Below are 22,752 nucleotides of genomic sequence, written 5' to 3' on the forward strand. Positions count from 1 at the left end.
TCCTCTGCAAGGAGAAGGTTTAAGACTGGCTCTTTTATAATAGAAGCTTTTAGCTACAAGCTGAGGGCGGTTCTTGATAGGGCTGAGTACAGCTTGAGCTAAATTTGAATCGAATTGAATGAGTCTCTTTAATTCAATAGGAAGCTTAATTAGTAGTGAGTGTTATCAATGGGGAGTGATGGCCATCTTTCAGGATCTTTTACAGAATCCAGGATTCAAGGACAATTTGTCCTTGGGGTTTTAGAGAGTTTCAGGGCTCCCTTCACTCAGAACTGTCCATCTTTGCTTCCTTGTAGATTTTCTCTGGCTCTCTGCTGTGCTTTTTTTTTTTTTAACTTTACTTTCCCCTCCCTTCCCCACCACCCTTTTCCCCAGGAAGACTACAGTTAAGCATGGATATATTTTATAAATACATAAATATAATTAAATACACACACACACATATACATATACACATACTGTACATAGCTATCTATAATCAGTTCTTCCTCTTGCACTTCATTTGTATGAGATAATCACTCTTTTTACCTTTTCCTATATGGTTTTGCTTTTTCAAATCATATTATACTCAGCTCTACTCCCAATCTTTCCTTTGCATTACCCAATTACCAATATAAATAAGGTTTACCTTCCCATGTATAAAAAATAAATCACTTGTCTTTATTGAATCCCTTGTATTTCGTCTTTGCCATTTACCTTACCTCTTGGATCTTGTATGTCAAATTTTCTATTAAGTACAGGTTTTTTGGTAATAAAATCCTAAAAACCTGGCAACTCCTTGAATATCCTTGAATATTTCTTTGGTTGTTCAGGTTCATGCATAACTTTGCTTTAATTTTTGGCCATAAGTTACATTCTTTTGCTTTTCAATATATAGTGTGAAGTCTTTTGTAGCTTTGCAGTATTTGAATTGTTTTTCTTTTTTCTTGCTGCTCATAATATTTTCAGGGGAAGAGGGGGGGAGGACTGCAATTTAGCAATGATATTCCTGTAGGCTTTCCTCTAAGTATTTCGTTCAGATGGTGATCAGTGTGTTTTCTTCTTTTTCTATTTTCCACTCTTCCACTAACACTTCTGGACAATTTTGTTTAAATATTTCTTGTATTTTTTAATCATGATTTTTAACAATAGCTTTCAAGTAATTTGATTATTCTTTGTTTTCTCTTCTTGATCGTTCTCCAGATCAGTTATGTTTCTTATGAGATAGTTCACATTCTCTTCTATTTTTTCATTCTTTATATTTTATTTTATTTTTTACTCTACTTCACTATAGTTTACCCATGCCCATTCCTAATTTTCAAGGAGATTTTGGATTTCCTTTTCCATTAGATTGATTTTCTTTTCATTATCTTGTTTTGGGGAGGTTCTTCTTATTTTTTTTAATTTTTCCTCAATAATTTGATTTTTAGTTTTTTTTTTTTAATTCTTCTATGAATTCTTTTTGGGTAGATGATCATTTGATGTTATTCTTTGGCATAGAAGAGACTTTTTTATGTTTTTGCTTTAGAATTCTCTGAAGACAAACCTCAGATCTTCTCTATGCCTATAATAACTGTCAATGGTTGGGTTCTTTCTCCTTAAGTCATTTTTGTTTTGTCTTTTTTATATCAACTTGTTATTATAATCACCTTTAGTTCTGGGGTGTAGAGGGTAGTGTCTCTGGTCACAGGTCTGACATTGTTATTTTTTGAGCTTTGTCTTGAGTCTAGGAAATTCTCCTTTCCCCTCTAAGCCCTGTAGCTTATAGATATATAATAGATATAGAGAGGATAGATATCCTTTGCACAATGTGCTGGACATACTCTTGCTCCCTGAGAACTCTCCAGTGGCTATAACCTTCAGTTTTTCCCCTGTGGCCTGAAAACAAAAACAAAAACATGAACTCTGCACTCCTATAAATGAACACAGTCAACAGTGTCCCTGTATCAAGGACTTTTGCACTCACCAGATATGTGCTAATTCTTTCTAGTTCAGAACCACATCCCCACAGCTTAGTTGGAACTGGAGCCTTTATCAGCAGAAGTCCCTTCAATCTCCCCCTTCTCAGACATTGTTTCCCCACTCTGTCTGAGAAGTGAAAATTCCTTTTACTGATGCTGATACAACTTCCCAACCCAGCTGCCCCAGGGTTCATCACTTGTTTCAAGGGAGCTAGTCTGAAGGTGTTTACACTTCACTCAGACCAAACCTCTGTCCAGGGATCTTCCTTTGGATCTTCTCTGGTTATACCAGGAGGATCACAGTTCTGCCTCAATTCTTGTCTATTTCTGTCATCCTGTATTTACCTTGAGGCACTATTTCGTCTTATTTGTGAAGGAAATCGGGAGAGCTTGGAATTTTCTGACCTCCATTGCCTATTCCTAGAATCCTTTCCCTAAAAGAGCTTTTAAAGGCCACGTAACTTGGTGTGAAAGAGCTATAATCTGCCAAGAGAGGAATTTCTCCCAATAATCAAATTCTGAATCTGGAAGAAGTATTGAGTGATATAAAGGGAAGATAACTAATACAAGATTCCATAGGCAATATGTGTCAGAGGTTGGAATTACAGTCAAATCTGCTTAACTTCAACCTGTACTCATTATCCATTAGGACAAAATTCCTCTCCTTCATACAAAAAAAAATCTATAGTTTGTAATATTGGCATTTCCTATTTTCAACTGAGGAATAACCTAGGAATCATTTCTGCCTTAGAAAGCATACTTTCCAAAAATGATTTCCTTTATTAAAATAAGAATGAGAAAAGTTTAATTTCAAACTCTCACAATTTCTACCCTCTTATTCTTTCATAATTCCAAAACTTTCTTACATCAGTCACTTGTATATTCTTTTATACAACACATCTTCTTTTCTTTTGTCTTACAGGTACCAAGTTTCAAAACAGGATATCTACAAAATCCTTCTATACAAACACCCCCAAGCAGATCACATCGGAAATTTGTAAATAATCCGCCATACCCTAGGGAAAGAAGTAAAAGAATGTTTCAGAATATTTGTTTATACATACACATGCACACACACAGAAAAGATTTTATGTCATAATTCTAGATCATTTTCCAGAGGGTTTATCCCTAAATATAATATAAATTAACTTATTATGAAATTTTATTTCAAAACTGTGATATTGTATTGTAATGAAAAGAAGCCAAGGTGGCAAAAGAATAGTTGGATTCCAATTCCAGGATGTCTACTTACTTATCATGGTCACTAGTAAAATTATTTCACCTATTTGATTCTTAGTTTGCTTTTCTAAAAAGGGGGAATAATCATACTTGAAATAACCTACCTCACAAGGTTGTTGTAAGAATCAAAATGGGATAGTAAGTTTTCCTGTGATTTCATTACTATATTACAGATCTTAGTTTGTTTCTCTCCTATTCAGTACATTCTAGGAGGTCCCCATTTCTCCTGGCACCAAATAAAAATTTCTTTGTTTAACATAAATCACCTAACCCCAAGGTAACTTTCCAGTCTAACTACTTCATTGTAGAGTTCAATCAGACAAGTTTCTCTTTGGTTCTCACCACACAGCATACTATTTCACTTCTTTCTCATACTTGCCTGAATAATCTTCTTATCTACAATGGACTCTGTCATCACACTGAGCTCTTTGTGTCTCAGAACTAAGTTTATATGCATCCTATTCCAACCCTTGAAGATCCCACTATTGCAATGGATTTCAGTTGTATTTTTTATATATACATATATACTGTATGTCCATGGTGCCATCACCAATATAATATAATGTAATGTGATATAATGTAATGTAATATAATATAATATCATCTCCTTGATGTAGAGGGCCAGAATTCTAGAGAAGTATACTTGAAACAAGGATACTTACAACAAGGTGTCAACGCAGTGGAATTGATGAGATAGTGGTTTTCTAGTTCACATATATCTAATATAATATGATCACTCTAGTTCACACATACTCAATATGCTGTAATGATGTAATTGTGATAGGGTATTTAAGGGCTGACAGAACTGAGGACAGAGTGAGTCAGAGTGAATAGACTGTGAAGAAGACAATAAGGACTTTAGATTCTGTTCCTAACCATCGTCATGGTGACTATCCTGCTGATTTCAAGACCCATCCAGAGGACCTCCAGAAAGTAGCCTGGACATTTCATTTTGGCACCCGAATGTGGGGCACTGAAAGAAGCACACTACATTTTGAGGCTCTGAACATAAGGACTTACACTCAGCAGTTAAACTGACAGGATCATAAATTCAGTGGAGAAGTCCCTGTGACGTGGAAATAGGGTGAGTACAAAAATAGACAAGCAGGAAACTTTGGTAAGGTTAAACTGGTCATTTTTGTTTTTCAGTTGAAATGGGACAAATACTAAGAAAAGAGTTTTCCCACCCCAAGGGAAGTGTGTAGTAAGCATAGTTAGGTTAATAAAGAAGTAAGGTTTGTAGGTAACTTGGAAGCAGATCATTGGACTCTTAGAAATATTAGAGTGCATGTGTCCTTGGTTTTCTAAAGAAGAAAAATTAGAGCCAGATAAGTGGAAACTAGTGGAAGAGCATCTATTTAAATATTATGAAGATAATGGTCCTGATTCAATTCCTGAGGAAACATTCTATATAAACTACATAATACAATTGGTTTTAAGGAATCCCACAAGTTTTAAAATAAGGAAAAAGGAGAAAGAGCAGGAAGGGGATGGTACTGACAAAGCAGTTGAAAAGCATGAAGAATTGGCCAAGAAAGGAATTAAGTAGAGTGCTGATGAAATTAAGGAATTTGGTGCTTCTCAGCAGGAGCCCTTAGGGCATTCCCCATCTCATGACACCCCTTCCCCTCAATTTCACCTTTATGGATAGAGGGAGGAAGAGAAGGGGCAGTGACACCATCAGCACCACCCATGCAATAGCTTTTTCCACCCCCTATGACACAATTACAAAGGCACTTGTTAAAGCTAAAGAAAAAGGACAGGATACATCTGATTTGAGAATAAAAGCATACCCTATGATTAAAGAGTTTGACTTCAGGTCAAGAAAGAAGATACACTCCTTTTAATCTGGAAATTATCAAAGATTTGAAAAAGGCTTGCATTCTTTATGAGTGTACATCATCTTATGTTAAGATGGTGTTAGAGAATTGGGCTTATGAAATTTTAACCCTTAGTGATTGGAAATCTATAGCAAAGATATGTTTAGAACCTGGATAAAACTTGTTGTAGCTTTCTGAGCATAGTGAACTATGTAGAATACAAGACTAACAAAATAGGCAACCTAGAGTTAATATACCAGTCACCTTTGATCAACTAGCAGGTTTAAGTCCTTATGCAAACACTTTTGCACAGATTAATTACCCTGAACAGCATATGAGCAAACTGCTTCTGCTGCTATCAAAATGTGGAACACCCACCCAAGAAGACAAGATAGAGGGGAAGCCTTCACGAAAATGCAAGGACCAAATGAACCCTTTGTTGATTTTGTGGTATGTCTGCAGATAGCTGTCATACGAACTCTTGGTGAAAATGCAGCAACAGAAATTATAAGACAACTTGCTAGAGAAAATGCTAATGAGGTTTGTAGAAGAATTATACTAGCACTACACAAGGATGCTTCTTTAGAGGAGACATAAGATACTGTGCCACAGTAGGCACAAACACCTTGTATACCCAGGCTATGATGAACATGGGAAGACAGGGTCCCTCTTGGCAAGGGACTTCCAGAGAGACTCATCAATGCTTTCAATGTGTAAAGTAGGGCATCTAAAAGCTCAATATTGGCATAAAGATAGCGTGAAAAAATAGGATGGGAAAACAAGACCCAAAATCCTATGTCCAAAATGCAACAAAGGCTTTCCATTGGGCATCAGAATGTAGACTCAGGGAAATGGGAAGCAGGACTCAACTCTAGGCCTCCAGATAAAAAAACACTTGGGGCATGATGGCAGCCAATGTTACACCCAGAGAATCTTTAGAAGTTCAGTACTCCAACATGATCAGTTGTAATCCCTTTGTCCTATCAAGTTGCTTCTTAGAGGAGATCATAAGAAGGTATGCCACAGTGTGCACAAATGCCTTTTATAGCCAGGCTATGATGGAGACTTCCCAAGATCCCAACATGGGAAGACAAGATCCCTTCTGGCAAGGGACTTCCCGGGACACTAGTCAATGCTTTCAGTGTGGTAAAGTAGAGCATCTGAAAGCTCAATGTTGGTATAGAGACAGAATGAGAAAACAGGATGGGAGAACAACACCCAATACCCCATGTCCAAAATGCAACAGAGGCTTCCATTGGGCCTCAATGTAGACTCTTTCAGGGAAACAGGATGAGGGGCCCAGCCCCAGGGCCCAAGGCAAAAAATACTTGGGGCATGATGGCAGTCGATGGTGTGCTCAAAGAGTGCCTAGAAGTCCAGTACCTAGACATGACCAATCAGCCAGGAAGCCATATGATGGGAGAAAGGGATTACACAAGCAACTAGCCAGAAAGCAATCTGATGGGAGAAAGGGATTACAACCTTCTCTGAGTACTTGGAATTCCCCAGTAATTATTGTAAGAAAGAAATCTGGAAAATGGGATAGTGACTGATTTAAGAAAAGTAAATGAACAGATGGGAACTCTTCAGCCTAGACTTCCATTTCCTAATCAATTGCGTAGAGAAAATGGCCTCTTTGGGTTATAAACATTAAGGATTGTTTCTATTCTATCCCTCTGGATAAGGAGGGTATGAAAAGATTTGCTTTTTCAGTGCCCAGAATTAATTTAGCTTAGCCTTATAAAAGATATGAATGGACAGTTTTGCCACAGGGTATGAAAAATAGCCCTACTATGTGTCAAATGTATGTTGCTGCTGCTCTTACTTTAGTAAGAAAAGCATTTCCAAGTTATGTTGTTACATTATATGTATGCTATCTTAGGGTGTGCAACTGAGGAGCAAATGTTAGAAGCATGTCTACAAAAAACCATAGAAACACCAAGAAACTACAAATTGCATATAGCTCCAAAAAAAATTCAAAGGCATGCTCCTTTTCAATATTTAGGATATGAAGTGTATCCTAAGGTGCTTACAGTATAAAAACTTTCTTTAAGAACAGAGAAGTTGAACACCTGAAATGACTTTCAGAAATTGATAGGACATCCAATGTATGCAGTGTTAGGCTTAACTACCTATCAATTACAACCATTATATGACATTTTATGGGGAGATATTGTTTTAAACTCACCACACCAGCTTATAAAAGAAGCTCAAGAGGCTTTGAAAGAGGTTGAACTGACTTTATCCAATGTAGTTGAAAGAGTCACTCAAAAACCCTTGGAAATATCAGTTTTTGCTACAAAAAAGGCACCCACAGCAGTCCCTCATCAAGGAGACAGTGTGATAAGAGTGGGTGAACCTTCCAGCACAATCAGACCAAAGCCTTACTCCTTACCCAGTGCTTGTGGCTAGAATCTTATTAAAGGCCATTAAGCGAGCAGTACAATTATCTGGGATAAGAACTGACAAGATATATACCTTTTATACCAATGAACAAATTAATGTATGCTGTGAAACAATCCCAGAGTGGCAAATTTTATTGAACACAGCTCCAAATTTTACACACAGGTCTCCATTAAAGATAACATAGCTATTACATCATTGGCAATGGATTTTTGAAGAAAAGGTTTCTAAGGTTCCTTTTAAAGGACCAACTATCTTTAAAGATGCATCCAAACAAAACATTTCTGCTGTATATGCTCATGACTTAAAGAGAGTAGTAAAGAGAATAGATTTTTTTTTCAGTCCACTCAGCAGAATGAATTGTATGTAATTATGCTAGCTCTTACTTATTATCTAGGACAGGGGTCCTCAAACTTTTTAAATAGGGGGCCAGTTCACTGTCCCTCAGACTGTTGGAGGGCCGGACTATAGTAAAAACAAAAACTTTATTTTGTGGGCCTTTAAATAAAGAAACTTCATAGCCCTGGGTGAGGGGGATAATCGTCTTCAGCTGCCGCATCTGGCCCTGGCGGTAATTTGAGGAACCCTGCAGAGGCACTGAGCCTGGGTTTCATTTCTACTTCAAATCCTTATACCTCATTGACCTTGGACAAGTTATTTAAAAATCTGTTTCCTTAGATTTACAGTCAAAGGGTTGAACTCAACAGCTTTTTGAGTTTTTTTTTTCATCTCCAAATCTAAGAGATCTATGTCTATAAATCTAGAATTAAGATAGACCAGATTCAGAACACAGAGGCAAAGCAAGGCTGAGGTATTAGAACACTATTTGACCTATTTGGAAATGTTTTTGTCAGGAGAGTGCATTTAACTTGTTATTGGTCTTGGAAAATTAGGTGATATGGTAGATAGAGTGCCAGATCTGGAGTCAGGAAGACTCGACTTTCTGCCTTCAAATCTGATCTCAGAAATTTATTAGTTATTTGACCTTGGCAAGTCAATTAACACTGTTTGTCCCTCAGTTTTCTTTAGAATGAGTTAGAGAAAAAAAAACATCATATCAATCCACTATAGTATCTTCACCAAGAAATACCTCAAATGGATACTAAAAGAGACAGACAGAAATGTAAGGACTAAACACCAAAGAGCCTTGGAAAGTTCAAAGCACCAAAAATGCTTAGAGTAATCTTTTTTAAGCAATGAATTGTCTTTTTCCCCATAAGGAAATAAGGGATATGTTTTCTTTAACCATTCTTCAAAATGTCAAAGCTTCAGCACATTAGCAACAATGCCTTATGGCAACAAATGGTATAAAGAGACACCAGATGACCAGAGGACATCAAGACATTCCTTCACTACCGAAAAAGGAAATGAGCAGGTCACAAATAAAGAATAACATAACATCTGGAAAGCCTGAGTTTTTCAATAAGATAAGGTCTTTAGGGAAGTCAGCTCAGGCAAAAAGTTGGATAAGAGGAAAGGGAAGGGATCAGAAACAACACTGACATAAAGAACCTAATAAGATCTTGAATACTATGCAAATACTAGCTATAACTGTTAGATATCAAAGTGGACTGAGCCAGATTTCTGGTAAATACTGGAAGTAGACCTTTTACTTCTATGAGCTGATTTTACACAGAGGAAAATCAACAAGGATATTTCAATCTGGAAGAGAACTTTGTTACAAGATTCAATCTAATCTTTCAGCTTGGGATATAAGGAAAGACAAAAGACAGTTTTTTGCCCTCTAGTAACTCACATTATGAGGAGGAATAACAAGCAAACAACTTTATAGAAACAAGTTTTATACAGGAAAATTTGAAAATAATCCATTTTTCAGGAAATCCCAAAATTTACAGACCAGGACTTGCATGATTCATAGGCCACAGAAGTACATAGTACAAAAAACAATAAATGGATAATATGTCCAGATTAACAACAACAATAGACTAGGAGTCAGGAGAAATATGTTAATTTTTTTTTTAATTTTTGGTCTAATTTCATAAAACAAATATGCTACATGTTCATAGGAGAGTTTGGGCTCATTTTCAAAGAACTTTGTTGCCCCTGGGAGCAATGAATGGAAGCTACAAAGAGTACAATGATAGCTGGTTCAATCAGGTTCAATAATAACAAAAAGTTCCCAACCATTACAGCTGTCCCAAAATGGAATGACTCCCTTGAGAAGTGGTAGAATCCATCTTCAAATGCAGCAATTGTTCACCTAATATTTTATATTTATGTATATGTATATATATAATTTATATCATACATTTTATATTGCATTATATTATTTTTTATTTTACATATATGTATGTACAGACATACATATATAAATGTATATATGAATGAGCTCTTTAGATTAAGTGTAATTTGCTTTCCCTAAATCTTCCATAGAGTTAGTAAAGAGATTTCAACCCTCATCTCAGGCCAGGTAGATCAGAAAATTGATGGTCTCAACAACAATACTATATGATGACCAGTTCTGATGGACCAGGCCATCCTCAGCAACGAGATCAACCAAATCATTTCTAATGGAGCAGTAATGAACTGAACGAGCTATGCAGAAAAAGAACTCTGGGAGATGACTAAAAACCATTACATTGAATTCCCAATCCCTATATTTATGCACACCTGCATTTTTGATTTCCTTCACAAGCTAATTGTACAATATTTCAGAGTCTGATTCTTTTTGTACAGCAAAATAACGTTTTGGTCAGGTATACTTATTGTGTATCTAATTTATATTTTAATATATTTAACATCTACTGGTCATCCTGCCATCTAGGGGAGGGGGTGGGGGGGTAAGAGGTGAAAAATTGGAACAAGAGGTTTGGCAATTGTTAATGCTGTAAAGTTACCCATGTATATATCCTGTAAATAAAAGGTTATTAAATAAAAAAATATATATAAAATATATCTATTGGAAAAAAAAATTGATGGTCCCCAAAACTGAATCCTATTCCTATCCATAGTCCCACCTCCCTGATTCTCATACTGCAGCTTACCTGTGCCAGCATAGGAGATCACAAAGAGCATCAAAAACACCAGATACAGGATCTTCATGGTGACTGGATGGCTGGAACCTGAGAATTATAGGAGAAGTAAGGGGAGGCCAGATCAGGAGAGGTAAGGGCAGGTAAGACCAGAGCGAAGTAGACCAGATTGAGATTGCTTTGGCTCAATTACATTAATTCCCTACACACCTGAGGCTGATTGAGTGAAACATCCCAGAAACCTGAAGGACTTCTGTACTTATGTGGTTAGAAAATTACCCAATAAGACTTTGACATTCAGTGTTTAAGTGATACAAATCCACAATTAAATACTAAATGATCTACGTGATATTTAACCAGAAGACATTTCAAGTCTTGTGGGCTCCTTTCCTTTCCTCTAGCTGCTACTTGCATTAAGATGAGTTGAATGCTTTATCTAAACAGCTGCTAAAATAGACAGATCCTTACTGTGTATGGCTTTAAGCCACAATTTCTGCAGCTAGATTGCTAGGAATTTATCAGCCTGATTTGTTAAAAAGCCCAGGGGAAATTCATCCAACAAACTAGAAATAAAATAATTTTAAAGTCTAATTGAAAAGAAAATAGTAAAGTGATTCTAAGCTATTATAGGGAATTTATGCAGAGAAATGAGTCCCTCAGCACTGGATAAGTCTTGCATTAAAGAGAATCTGTCCTCTGATATCCAATCAACTCTTAGGGCTCTATAATTTCCTTCTTCTACAATGATGTTTCGAGCTGGCATGAAATAAGTTTATCTATGTTAAGAATCAAAAACTTTTTTGATCTCTTCAAAAAGTTATACTTAGGTATAAGCATGCTAAATATGAATGGATGGAACCATATTACAAGAAGAAATGTATCATGTCAATGTTTATATTTGCCATATAAATTAAACCAGAAGATACTAACATGTTGCAGCCACATTGCAAAATGGTTGTCTTTGGAGAGGAAAACAAAGAAGTTAATGAATTTAATTTTTATCATAAGTCCAAAAACAATAATAAATATAATTTCATGGGTCATTTAATCATCTTATATTGCAATATTCATTATATGCATTTGCCAAATGATCAACACAAGAAGAATTTTAGCACAAGTCACCACATTTGCATCAGAGGATGAAAAGGAAGAGAAATTCTATGAAAATTATAAGACTTACCAGATTTGATTATATTTATATATTTGGTGGTCTTGAAAGAATATACCAAAAAATATGGATGAGAGAGAGAGAGAAAGAGAGAGAGAGAGAGAGAGAGAGAGAGAGAGAGAGAGAGAGAGAGAGAGAGAGAGTCATAAAAGCTGAAAGAAGGAGAGGTAAGAGGAGGCCAGAGCATTTCCCAAATGTTGATTTTTATCCCTACTTTTTTATCCATATGCATTTTTAATTTAAATAATCTATAAAATACATTATTGTCTTCTTTCCATATACATTGAGATCATCCTTGTGGAAAGTATAAACAGCAACTGATAGCTTTCACCTACACTATTATTCATTTTTTTAATATGACACATTTGATTGAAAGACAAAGTATAAAGTTAGGTACTTGTAGGGAAAAAGAACTATTCATGGGTTTCTATCATGAATAATTTTTTCATGGAAAAAATAACAAATTTAGCATAATAAACATCAAGTGGCATCACAAAAATGAAAGTAATTGCATTTTAAGATGCAGGAAATTGTTTATTATAAATGCAATTGTTGTTCTTTTTTTGTAATTGTTATTATAAATTTGTAAGTTTGTATTCATTCTGACCACTCTGGGAAAGAATAAAAGATGAAAATATACAGTCTTCAAATAAAAATAATTACCTACAATCTGATCATTTTAATAAGTTATTATAACAAGAAAAAGGAGTTTGGACTAGAAGAAAAGTTAATAACAAAGATGTTTCTCATTGCTTAATTGATATAAATTAATTATTGAAAATCCCCTAACTCAATAAGAACTTGACTTAACTTGCCAAGTAGAGAAATATGGTAACCAAGGCAAAAATAGTGTAGACTATATTCAAGTTTTATGAAGAATGGTAGAAGATTACGAGTTATTTTACTTTATTTTAAAAAAATCTGCAAAGTATAAAGTCAATTTTTATTTTTTCAAAAAAGTTTGGCAAGATAAATAATTAGGCAAAATATCCCAAGGGAATTAAGAATGAAAATGAAAAAAGGAAAACAAATAGATGAAAGATGGAAAGGGTCAGAAAAGTTTTATGTGTATGTATGTATGTGTGTGTATGTGTGCATACATGTATATATATGTATGTGTATATATATATATAAACAAGCTCTTTTTACAATCAAGGACAATGGATTTCCTACATTTGGGATCTAATATTGTAATCCTAAATATAGAGAGAGGAAGTAAAAATGTCATTGAAGAGAAAAAAAGGTGTGAGAAGTGGATCGAATGGATTAAGTTATGGCCATACAATTATGAGGTCATTGAGTCATCCACTATCAAGATATCTGAAGGATGAGAAGATACAAAAGGAGTGGAGAAAAGGCAAAACTTCAGATCTACTTAATAACAATAAAAAATAACAGAGAACATCCCCAAATGTTGACTTTTATCCCTATTTTCCTATTCATTTGCATTTTTAATATAAATAATGTATATATATGTATATATATATTGAGATCATACTTGTGAAAAATGTTAAAAGGTGACTGGCAGTTTTTCACTACAATTGTATTCATATCTTTACTATGACACATTTGACTGAGATATAAAGTATACCAGTTCAAACTCAGTTTATTATTTTATTATAAAAGTTATTTATTTATATAAAACAAATCTAGAATAAAAGCTCTCCAACAAGTTATCTATCATAAATTTATTTTAGCTTTGAATGAGATTTCTTGAAAAATATAATAATAGAGACAATCTTATCAAATGATGACCCTATTTGGCTCAAATGTCTGTTCCTTGGGTCAGTGGGTGCTTGATTATTTTCTTTGATTCCCTAGCACTAATTAAAGTCCCTGGACCTAAGTAATAGTTTAAATAGTAAGTAATAGCTTACATGCTTGCAGGTTGGTTGACTCTCTGGTCATTGCTATCAGGTAAGGTAAAAATCAGGAAGGCAATATGCTTGCCAAAGGTATTCGTTACTGACCCAGGACAGAATTCAAGTCCAAGAGTGAACTTCTAACTTCTCTAGCTTTTCTTGTTTCTGGATGGCTTTGTGTTAAGTGTATCAATCTCCAGAATATTTCAGAGTCTCCAGATGAGGTCTGTAGGCACAAGAAAGAGTTGGACTAACCATTCACAAAGGAATAAATATATGGATTTAGACAAATATTTATTACATGCATACAATATGGAAAGCACTGTACAAATCACATGAAATATAAATAGAAAAACAAGACAGTCTTTGCTTTCTTAACAAGATCACATTTTCATGAAGGAATCAACACAGAAAAAAACAAATTTAATGAGGAACATGGTACTCAGAATGTGATATGCAAGTGGATGGAGAACTTTTAACTCTCACATGCTTATATATATACATATATATGTATAACCAAAATTATATGTATGTATATATACATATATGTAAAAACATACACAAATATGTAGTATAGATTATAGGTGTATTTTTTGTTTTATGTAAATACATATTATATATTATATTTATATAGTTAAAATCTTATACTCCAAATATAGACTAAACATTTGGCCTTTCATTGAATAGGAGCAGAGAAGTAGGCTGTATTGCCATTGAGAAATTACAAAGTTCTTCTCATGTCCCCAGGATTTCCCTTAAAATAATGGCCATTCTTTTAATAACAATATTTTACCAGTGTTGTCATATAGCTCCAAGACATAGAGCTCTATGATTTCCAAGAGCTAAAAATGGAGAGCAAAATGCAATCTACAGGTACATGATAAGAGCAAGAAGTATACAGCAAATGAAGAAAAAACTTCAAAGAAAATTAGGATAGTACATAAAAATATTATGGATGAAAAATAAGATTGTCTGATTACATGTTGAAGATGAGGGATGGTCAGCCTATATGCTCTAGTGGTAGGTATCCTTGTGATATTGAGAGAAGGGAGTAGGATGGAGGAAGATAGAATATCTAGTATTTAAGTTATGACTGATGAACTTCTGGAAATACACAGCAAGAGTCTTATTAGATATACAGAAATTTGTGGGTGATGGTCTACCTTATTTCATGGATTATCTAGCTAATAAGATCAAAATGAATTTGTAAAGAGATGTTTAACATAGTATAGTATTTGCACTTCACAGATATAAGGTGTCCAGGAGAAAACAAATGTTCTTAGTAAGTATAGATCAATAATATCTCCCCTTTAGGAACTACTATTTCCCTTTCCCCTAATAGCCTTGCTCATTTCTGTGGAGAGCAGTCCCTTAAATTATAAATGACTCATTCATCATCACTCAATGAAAACAAAGACAAAAATATCTTCTTCTATGAAATTAGGTCAGGAGCTATTTTAAATGAGCAGAAGCTGGGGAGGAAAAGTTCAATCTCAGGAAACTCTTGCTAAAAATTAAAGTTTTCATAAGCAAAATGGGTTGCCTTATGAGATAGTAGGTTCCTTCTCACTGAAAGTCATTATTCAAGAGGTTGCATGACCATTTGTTAGGTACATTGTAGTGGAAATTATTTTTCAGTTGTCAGTAGAGCTAAATTCCCTTTCAAACTGGAAATTCTGTAATTTAGTTATTTTGGCCAGTTATTACATACCATTATACTACCTGGTAATAAGAATCAAGACAAATTTACAACAAAACTCACCCCAATACTGCCATCCCTCTTCTATATATGCTGTTGAAAAAAATAAATTTATAAAAAAGAAGTATTGGTCACAGTATAGTATTTGTCTTTCAAAGATCACAGAAAGTCCAACAGAAGATTCTGATACCCCAAGCATCGATCATTGATGTCCTTCCTTTGCAGACAATTGATTCTTTTTCTTCTAGTTGTCTCATGAATATATATGGAAAACTCATTCCCCATTTCCAAAACAAAACAAAGAAAAAAAAATACTATCATAGAGAACCTGGCTCCAGAGTAAAGATATTTTTTCAGTCTGTGATAGATAGTCAGTATGACCATAGTCCTTCAGGAGTAAAACCCTGCCTAGGGTCATTATTTCATAGCACCAGTGCTGCAAAGCTCTAAAAATGTTTTTCCAAGGCACTCAATACTGTAGTACCAACTGAACTTTGCTGAAGCAGGCCACCATGTAACACCATTGCTGCAAAGCCCTGAAATACCACCACAGAGTCAGAGAATTAAGGAACAGAGGAAGAGGGACAGGAAATCACAAGCATAGGAAATTATGAAGCACTCCACTAAATTTTAGGGAAAGAACATATCAAACTGGAAGCAGTTCTCACCAGCCAAAAGTCAATTGTGTCAGAGACCTAGACTAGTGAACCCAATATGGGAGGAAGCAGAGATATTATGAGATCCAGCACCCAAGGAAATAGCATAAAAGAAGGACTCAGAAAAAAAAGAATGAGTGACAGGACAAAATAAAGGAGAAAAGACTAAAATTACAAAAAGATTTCAGGAATAAAGAATTCAAAATTCCTTGAACACAGATAAATAAATATGAAAAAATAGTAACAACACAAGGAAATATAACCTATAGATTTAATAAAGAAGTTCAGGGAACTATGAATAATTTTTTTTTTAAATGGAGAAAGTAAGAAACCAGTCAATTATGGTCAGATGCAGGGATTTCCAAATTCTTGAACAAGGAGGCAGTATCTTTATGGAACAGCAAAATGAAGAGTGTGATCATTATTGCATATGGCTGAGATCATATGGATATAAGTAAATCATAGAAAGAGAGTAAATTGAGGATATTAATGGCCAGAGTTTTTGAGGGAGATTTTATATAGAGAGATAAATGTGTGTGTGTGTGTGTGTGTGTGTGTGTGTGTGTACTTGTAAGAGGTCAAGCAGTGGAGAGGGAGAAAAATTGTAAAGCAAGGATTGAACTCTTTGTGGAAGAAGGGTAGATCTCTAGATTATAGCTGAGCATTTTAATTGGAAACCTTAAGGAAAAAGAAGAGATTATTACTAAGTAAAGAAAATAGGTGGCAAGCCTAGAAGCAGCAATGGAGAGAAGAGTGTTACAATTCTCTCCACCACAACCAGTGAACCTAGGGGAATAAAAGAAAATGCAGCTAGAACAAGAAGGATGGCCAGGAAGGATATGTCATGGAGGAAAGAAAGGAATAGGAAGAGAACTGTGTTTCTGTATACCTAGAAGATGGAAGAAGTTGAAGAGAAGATTTAAGATTTAGATAAAATTTTGTTGCCTACAGAAGGGCACAGTGGAAGACCTGGATAATGTTTATTTGAGACTCAGAGCTGAAATGGTTGGGTGGAATGGGAATAGAGAATCAGGTAGTAGAAAAGTGTTTTGATTGGTTTTTGTACTTCTTTCTTGAAGAAGACCAAAATGTCATTACTATATTAAAGTCAAGTTACAATGTATCTGATTGTAGCTGATCAGATCAAAATGAGCTTAGAATGCTCTGCCACAGATGAAACACAAGTAGTCCTCATGAACATTTGAAATGGACATTCTAACTTTGTGCAATTCTTCTAAACTAACTCAATTCTGCTTTGCTCATAGAGCATAACGCCTTCTCTGATTAGGGCACACCACGCTGGGCAGTTAGTTCTGTGCCAGTGACTCCCTTGTCATAGAATCAATTCTAATTAAGAATTAAGAATTCTAATTAAGAATTGATTCTATGACATGGGAGGTGGGTAATGGGCTTTGAAGAATGATTTACAAGAACTCATATGTAGGGTATGACCAGATGTGATTATGTTCATCATTGGGTGGAAGATATCATTCCTTTAATCAGAGGAAGTTGGATATCTGCCAGAAGACAAGACCAGCTTTAGATGGAAGACACAGAATTCAGATGGAAGGTCATGTTTTACTTCTCCTCTTTCTTTGAAAGACTGCAGATTAAACTGGAAAGAGCACAGCAAAAGATGCAAGACCCCACTGATCTTACGCTTCCTCTTTCCTCAGGGCACAGCAAGAAATAATAGGCATAAGGTCAGAAAGAAGATTGATCCTTTTCATATCTGTGGTACTCTATCTCTCAGGAGGACAGAAATAAGGTTGACCAGTGCAGCAGGAGGTAGAAATTATCTTGAACTTGTACAGAAAGAAGTTTCAAGCACTGGAGATGAGACAGCCTCAGCAGGAAGTGAACGTCTCCTATATAGAAGGAAATCAAATCACACAGTTACTGTTTGTCAAGAAGTAGCATTTGCACTCAGGCCTTCCTTATTTCAAGGCCAGCTCTCTATCTCATAGGATCAGGGAGGTCAAGCTGGAAGGATCCTTTGACAATAACTATTCCAACTCCCTCATTTTGCACAGATAGATAGTAAGGTCCAGAAAGGCAAGGTGATTCCACCTGCTCAATTATAAAGAGAATAATTAGCAGGAGAGGCTTTTAAGACTATGTTCTTGGAAACTGAGTGGAAACTGCCCATCATTTGGGGAGTGAATGACTAAATTATGCTATGTATATATAATGGAATATTACTATTATATAAAAAATTATGAGCATACTAATTTCAGAAAGCCTGGAAAGACTTACACGAACTAATATTGAATAAAGTGAGAAGAACCAAGAGAACATTGTACACAGTAATAAAATTATGAGATGATCAACTGTGATGGACTTGACTCTTTTCAACAATGAGGTGATTCAAGGCAATTCTATTAGACTTTTGATGAAAAGTGCTATACATGTCCAGAGAGAGAACTATGGAGACTCAATGTAGATCAAAACATGGTATAGGCACCTTTATTGGTGTTAGTGTTGGTGTTTGTTTGCTTGGGTTTTTTTTTTTCTTTCTCATGTTTTTTCATTTTTGTATCCGATTTTTCTTTCTTAGCTTGACAAATTGGGAAATATGTTTACAACTGCACATGTGTAACCTATGTTGCTTGCTTGCTATATATTGGGGAGGGGAAGAAGGGAAAGAGGGAGAAAACTTTGGAACACAAGGATTTGCAAAGGTAAATGTTGAAAATTATCTTTACATTCATTTCAAAAAATAAAATAAAAAAGATTAAATTCACTGAGTCCATATTGAGTATTTTTTCCACAATACCATTTTTTCTACATACTGTCAAGATTTCTATATACTGTGATTTGCAGCTTCAAGCTTCCTTTAAAGAGTAAAAGAAGCATTTTTAAATATTTGATTTCCTTTTTGATTATAGTTTAATGTGTTTATGACTATAAACAATCCAATGATACCTTTATCATTGATGGAAGTAAATTTTTCCCACTTTTTTCCAACATGTTTTCTCCCTTTGTTTTAGAATTGAAATAAACAACTCCTTTGAAACCGATGCTTTCCAACATGCTGAGAAAAAGAAGAGTCCCTTCCAATTTGAAATTTTTTATGAGAGCTTCAAACCTGGAAAATTCATGGGTCCTGATTAGAGTGGCTAGTACTATTTGTCATCTAACTTTCAGTTGTGAGTCATGTTCTGCTAGTGAAAGCATCATGTCAAAAGAAAGGGATTACTTAGATTCACATCCTCAGTGTTGGAAGGGTCCTCAGATGACTTCTGTTTCAGCTCAGATCCAAACAATAAAACACCTCTACAATGTCATCAATAAATGGTTTTCTGGTATTTCCTTGAAGTTGAATAAATATATTGCCTCACATCAGACAATCTATTCCACAGTGGGAGCTTCTAATTAAAAGAAAGTTTTCTTATGAAAGATGAAATAATGATTTGTAATTTAAACATTTTACTTTTAGTTATGCCTTTTTGGGGAAGCAATCAGGGTTAGGTGATTTGCCCATGGTCATGTAGCTGGTAAAGTATCTGAGGCAGAATTTGAACTCAGGTCCTGCTGACTCCAAATCTAGTACTCTATCCACTACACCACCTAACTGTCTCTTAGTTATGTTCTTTTGTGTTTAGAAGAATAAATGTAATCTTTCTGTTACTATACTGGTTGCCTAACTCTGAATTCTCTCCAGATTATCGATGTTCTTCCTACAATGGAGTTTCCATAATGAAATATGATAATACAGCTGAATTAGGGTAGGAGAAAGCAAAATGATCATCTCCAAAACTCTGCAAAAATATTTCTGTTAATGCAGTCCAAAATACTTTTGACTCATTCTCTACATGTAGTTTATTAAAACCCTAAAATCTTTCTCTAAATAAGATATTGCTTAGCCAAAACAACAATTTTTTAAATTTAAATATAAAATATTCATACTTGTCCCAATTATTTTCCTCTTATTTGGTTTGATTCATGCACTCTTGTTAATACTAATATATGTATTCTCCTAATTCTCTATGTTTGTCTTTTTTTGCAAACCCCACCACCACCCACTCCCCCCCACCCTACCCCCCTACACACACACATTGGATTTGAAGACAAAAAATCTGGATACTGAAAAAAAATCGTAATTCAAGGACTTGTGATATATATATATATATATGGTGCATTTCTGCTCAAGTAGATAATGTGTGTCAAGATAGATCTGTTCTTGGGGAAACAAAAATAGTTATCTCTCATGTCCTACCCCACCTCCAAACCAAGGAATAATGATTGCTTCCAGGGTTGGAAGCAGCAGGAAGAAGCAAACAATGAATATTTTTTACCCATGTAATCCATTAATGGAAGAGGGGATAAAACAGAGAAAAAAAGAAGTTGGTCAAGGGAAATGAGGGACCTAGAAGAGATATGGACAAAGAGAGTCAGTTCCCATTCTTCAGATAGGTTCCCAGAGTGCCCAAGGAAGATTCTATATGGATGTTCTGGGAAAAGGTTGTTTCTCTGTCTCTATGCCCAGATCTTGACAGCCCAAGAGAAATATTCAATAAACAAACTATCAACTTCAGAGTTTGAAAAAAGTCTTTACCTGTTCCAGTTGATCAGGAAGGGTGAGGGACTAAGGTGTGCAATGATCAAATGCATACATATCAAATATAAAACACTCAAATACACTCTGAACAGAATGTGTGTATTCTATTTGCATTTCCCAACTCTTTTTTGATCAATCTCTAACGCAAATCTTGGAATTTCAACCTTACATCTAAGGCAAAGGCATTTATATTTGATTCAGTAGGAAGTGAGGAACCAAAATATTTAATGTCTTCCCCAGAAAGCTTTATCCAAAGAAAGATTACAATTTCCAGAGGAGAAATTTTCCCTCTTATTTCAATAACAACTCTTTTCCAGCAAGTATCCTATTTGAAGCCCCTTCTATAATGGCAGAATCATAATCTAATTATCAATTAAAAACAAAGTCAGTAGGAGGACATATCTAAAGGACAGGATTCCCAAGAAACTTTTATTTAAATATTTTCAAAATTCCATTGCATTTAAGAAAATAATGTTTAAAATAAGTAAATAAAAGGAGAAAAGAAAAGAAACATTTCACAAAGACAAGTTTTAATGCATAATCATTTGCTGATAAAGAAAATGACAAATATACAAGCAAATGCACTTGAGCCAGGCAAACAGAAAGTACCAGGAGTTGCTGACAGCATAAAATCTGGGCACAGCAAAGATTAGTCAAGCTATCAATAAACATTAAGATTTTCTGTCATACAGTTTCCTCCTTCCTTTATTCCTCCCTCTTCAGTGAATGGTGCTGATGAGGTTTGAATCCCCTTAAATCCCAAATCCCGGTGGTGATGAGGTTAGTGGCAGCAGTTAGTTAAAGAGAGTTGTTAAAATCACCTTTAATCGGCAGCAGTTTTAAAGTGAAAGAATTCACTTATTCCCGAATTATTAATTGCAAAATAAAAGTTTATTGTTGGATAGAAACCAGTTTGCTGAGAGACTGACCTCTATAGTGGCAGAGTCCTATTGAGAAATGCAATTTGTATGCTGAGACTCAGCTGGCAGGGTCCTAGACCAGGGTTTCTTCTGCAAGGAGCTGAACCAAAGGAAGCCTGCTATAAGAGCATGGGGGGGGGGGGGGGGGGGGAAGCAGCGAGGCACTAGCAGGGGGGGAGGAAGACAGCCAGAGCTGATCAGACCATGATTTCTCAATTGAATGAGAATTTAGAATTTCAAAAAGATCTATGGGAATTGATTTGCCCTTGAATAGTATTGCTTCTCTCATCCTGGGAAGATGGGCCTTCTCTAGACTCTTTGGAGCCTTGGAGATCCTGTTCTCTCAGATCAAAAAAGGGGACAAAAAAAAGGAAATCTTAAAGGGAACATAGCTTCAGTAAAGGGAATAGTTTCTCTCCCACTTCTGTGTTACTTATCTATTATTATTTGTCACACAATACTGCTAATTGTGAAATCTTTTTTGGAAAGGGAAAGGGGTGAATGGAAAATCAAGACACAAGTTCTATTTAAAGCAAGACTAAAACCTTCTTGGGGGAGTCACTTTTCAACATGTGCCTCTCTGATACTAGTTTAGAATCAACAGACAATTTCTTTTAAACAGATTTTCAAAATATTTGATCTAGTTTTGTGTATGGACAAGATTATCTCCGAGTTCTCTAGGAACCCAAGCTAAAAAATGTGGCCTAGAGCTTTCATTCAAGAAGGAGCACTGCCTGTGACAAACATTCGATTTGGTCATCCTCAACCCAATCTATTTACAGCAGGAAAGGAGGAAAAGGAGACTATATAACTTGGAATTTTTTCTAGTCATGTGGGATTATTTAGAATTTAACTGTGAATTTCAACACTCACATTTGGAATATGAATATCCTGTTGAGTAATCCTTTAGCCCTACAAATGTAGGGATACACTTCCCTTGTGAAGCATCCCTCTGTCAGATTAAAGTGTATAGAAGAACTGAAAATAGACAAAACAAACTGAATCTGATCTGGCCTAATCTGGCCTCACTTACCCTTCCTACTATTGGTCTCTCCTGAGCTGGTCTTCCCTCATGTCTTCTATAATTCTTAGATTCCAACTAATTAGTAACCATGAGGATTCCCTACCTGGTGTTTTTGGTGCTCTTTATGATCTTCTTTGCTTAGCCGAGGTAAGGTGGAAACTAATAAAGTAGGATGTGGACATCAGTCTGAGCCCTGATCAGTTGTTCAGAATACCTGATTCTCATACTAGGGCTTGGACCTCCCTAAGTAAAAGAAAGATTAAGAAAAAAGCTGCCTGCCCTTAGGCTAAGGATCTCATTTGGGGAGCAATTTTTAGGTGAACAAATGCCCCATTTATGGCCATGAAATAAAGAGATATTGTGGCTTTGAGAGATTGTTACATATTTAAAATAATCCTTAAATAACATGAGAAACCATACAGGGAAACAGAACAAACATCTCCAACGTGCTTTTAGAATCACATCAA

At 35.3% G+C, this 22,752-nt stretch overlaps 2 long non-coding RNA genes across 3 annotated transcripts; one reads left to right on the plus strand and one right to left on the minus strand.

Moving 5' to 3' along the window:
- Positions 1–462: 462 nt before the first annotated feature.
- Positions 463–10,481, minus strand: LOC116421475. 2 transcript variants are annotated; one of them, XR_004231845.1, is made up of 3 exons: positions 10,408–10,481; positions 2,807–2,956; positions 463–1,857 (listed from the first exon to the last, which is right to left on the minus strand). It is a non-coding gene; the product is annotated as an uncharacterized LOC116421475 (long non-coding RNA). The 2 variants fall into 2 exon arrangements; XR_004231846.1 differs by lacking the exon at positions 10,408–10,481 and adding an exon at positions 3,842–3,881.
- LOC116421474 lies at positions 4,014–19,088 on the plus strand. The gene is made up of 3 exons (XR_004231844.1): positions 4,014–4,263; positions 10,403–10,538; positions 18,771–19,088. It is a non-coding gene; the product is annotated as an uncharacterized LOC116421474 (long non-coding RNA).
- The last annotated feature ends 3,664 nt before the right edge of the window (positions 19,089–22,752 follow it).

The sequence above is a fragment of the Sarcophilus harrisii genome, chromosome 2, assembly GCF_902635505.1.
Source record: "Sarcophilus harrisii chromosome 2, mSarHar1.11, whole genome shotgun sequence".
Classification (NCBI taxonomy): domain Eukaryota; kingdom Metazoa; phylum Chordata; class Mammalia; order Dasyuromorphia; family Dasyuridae; genus Sarcophilus; species Sarcophilus harrisii.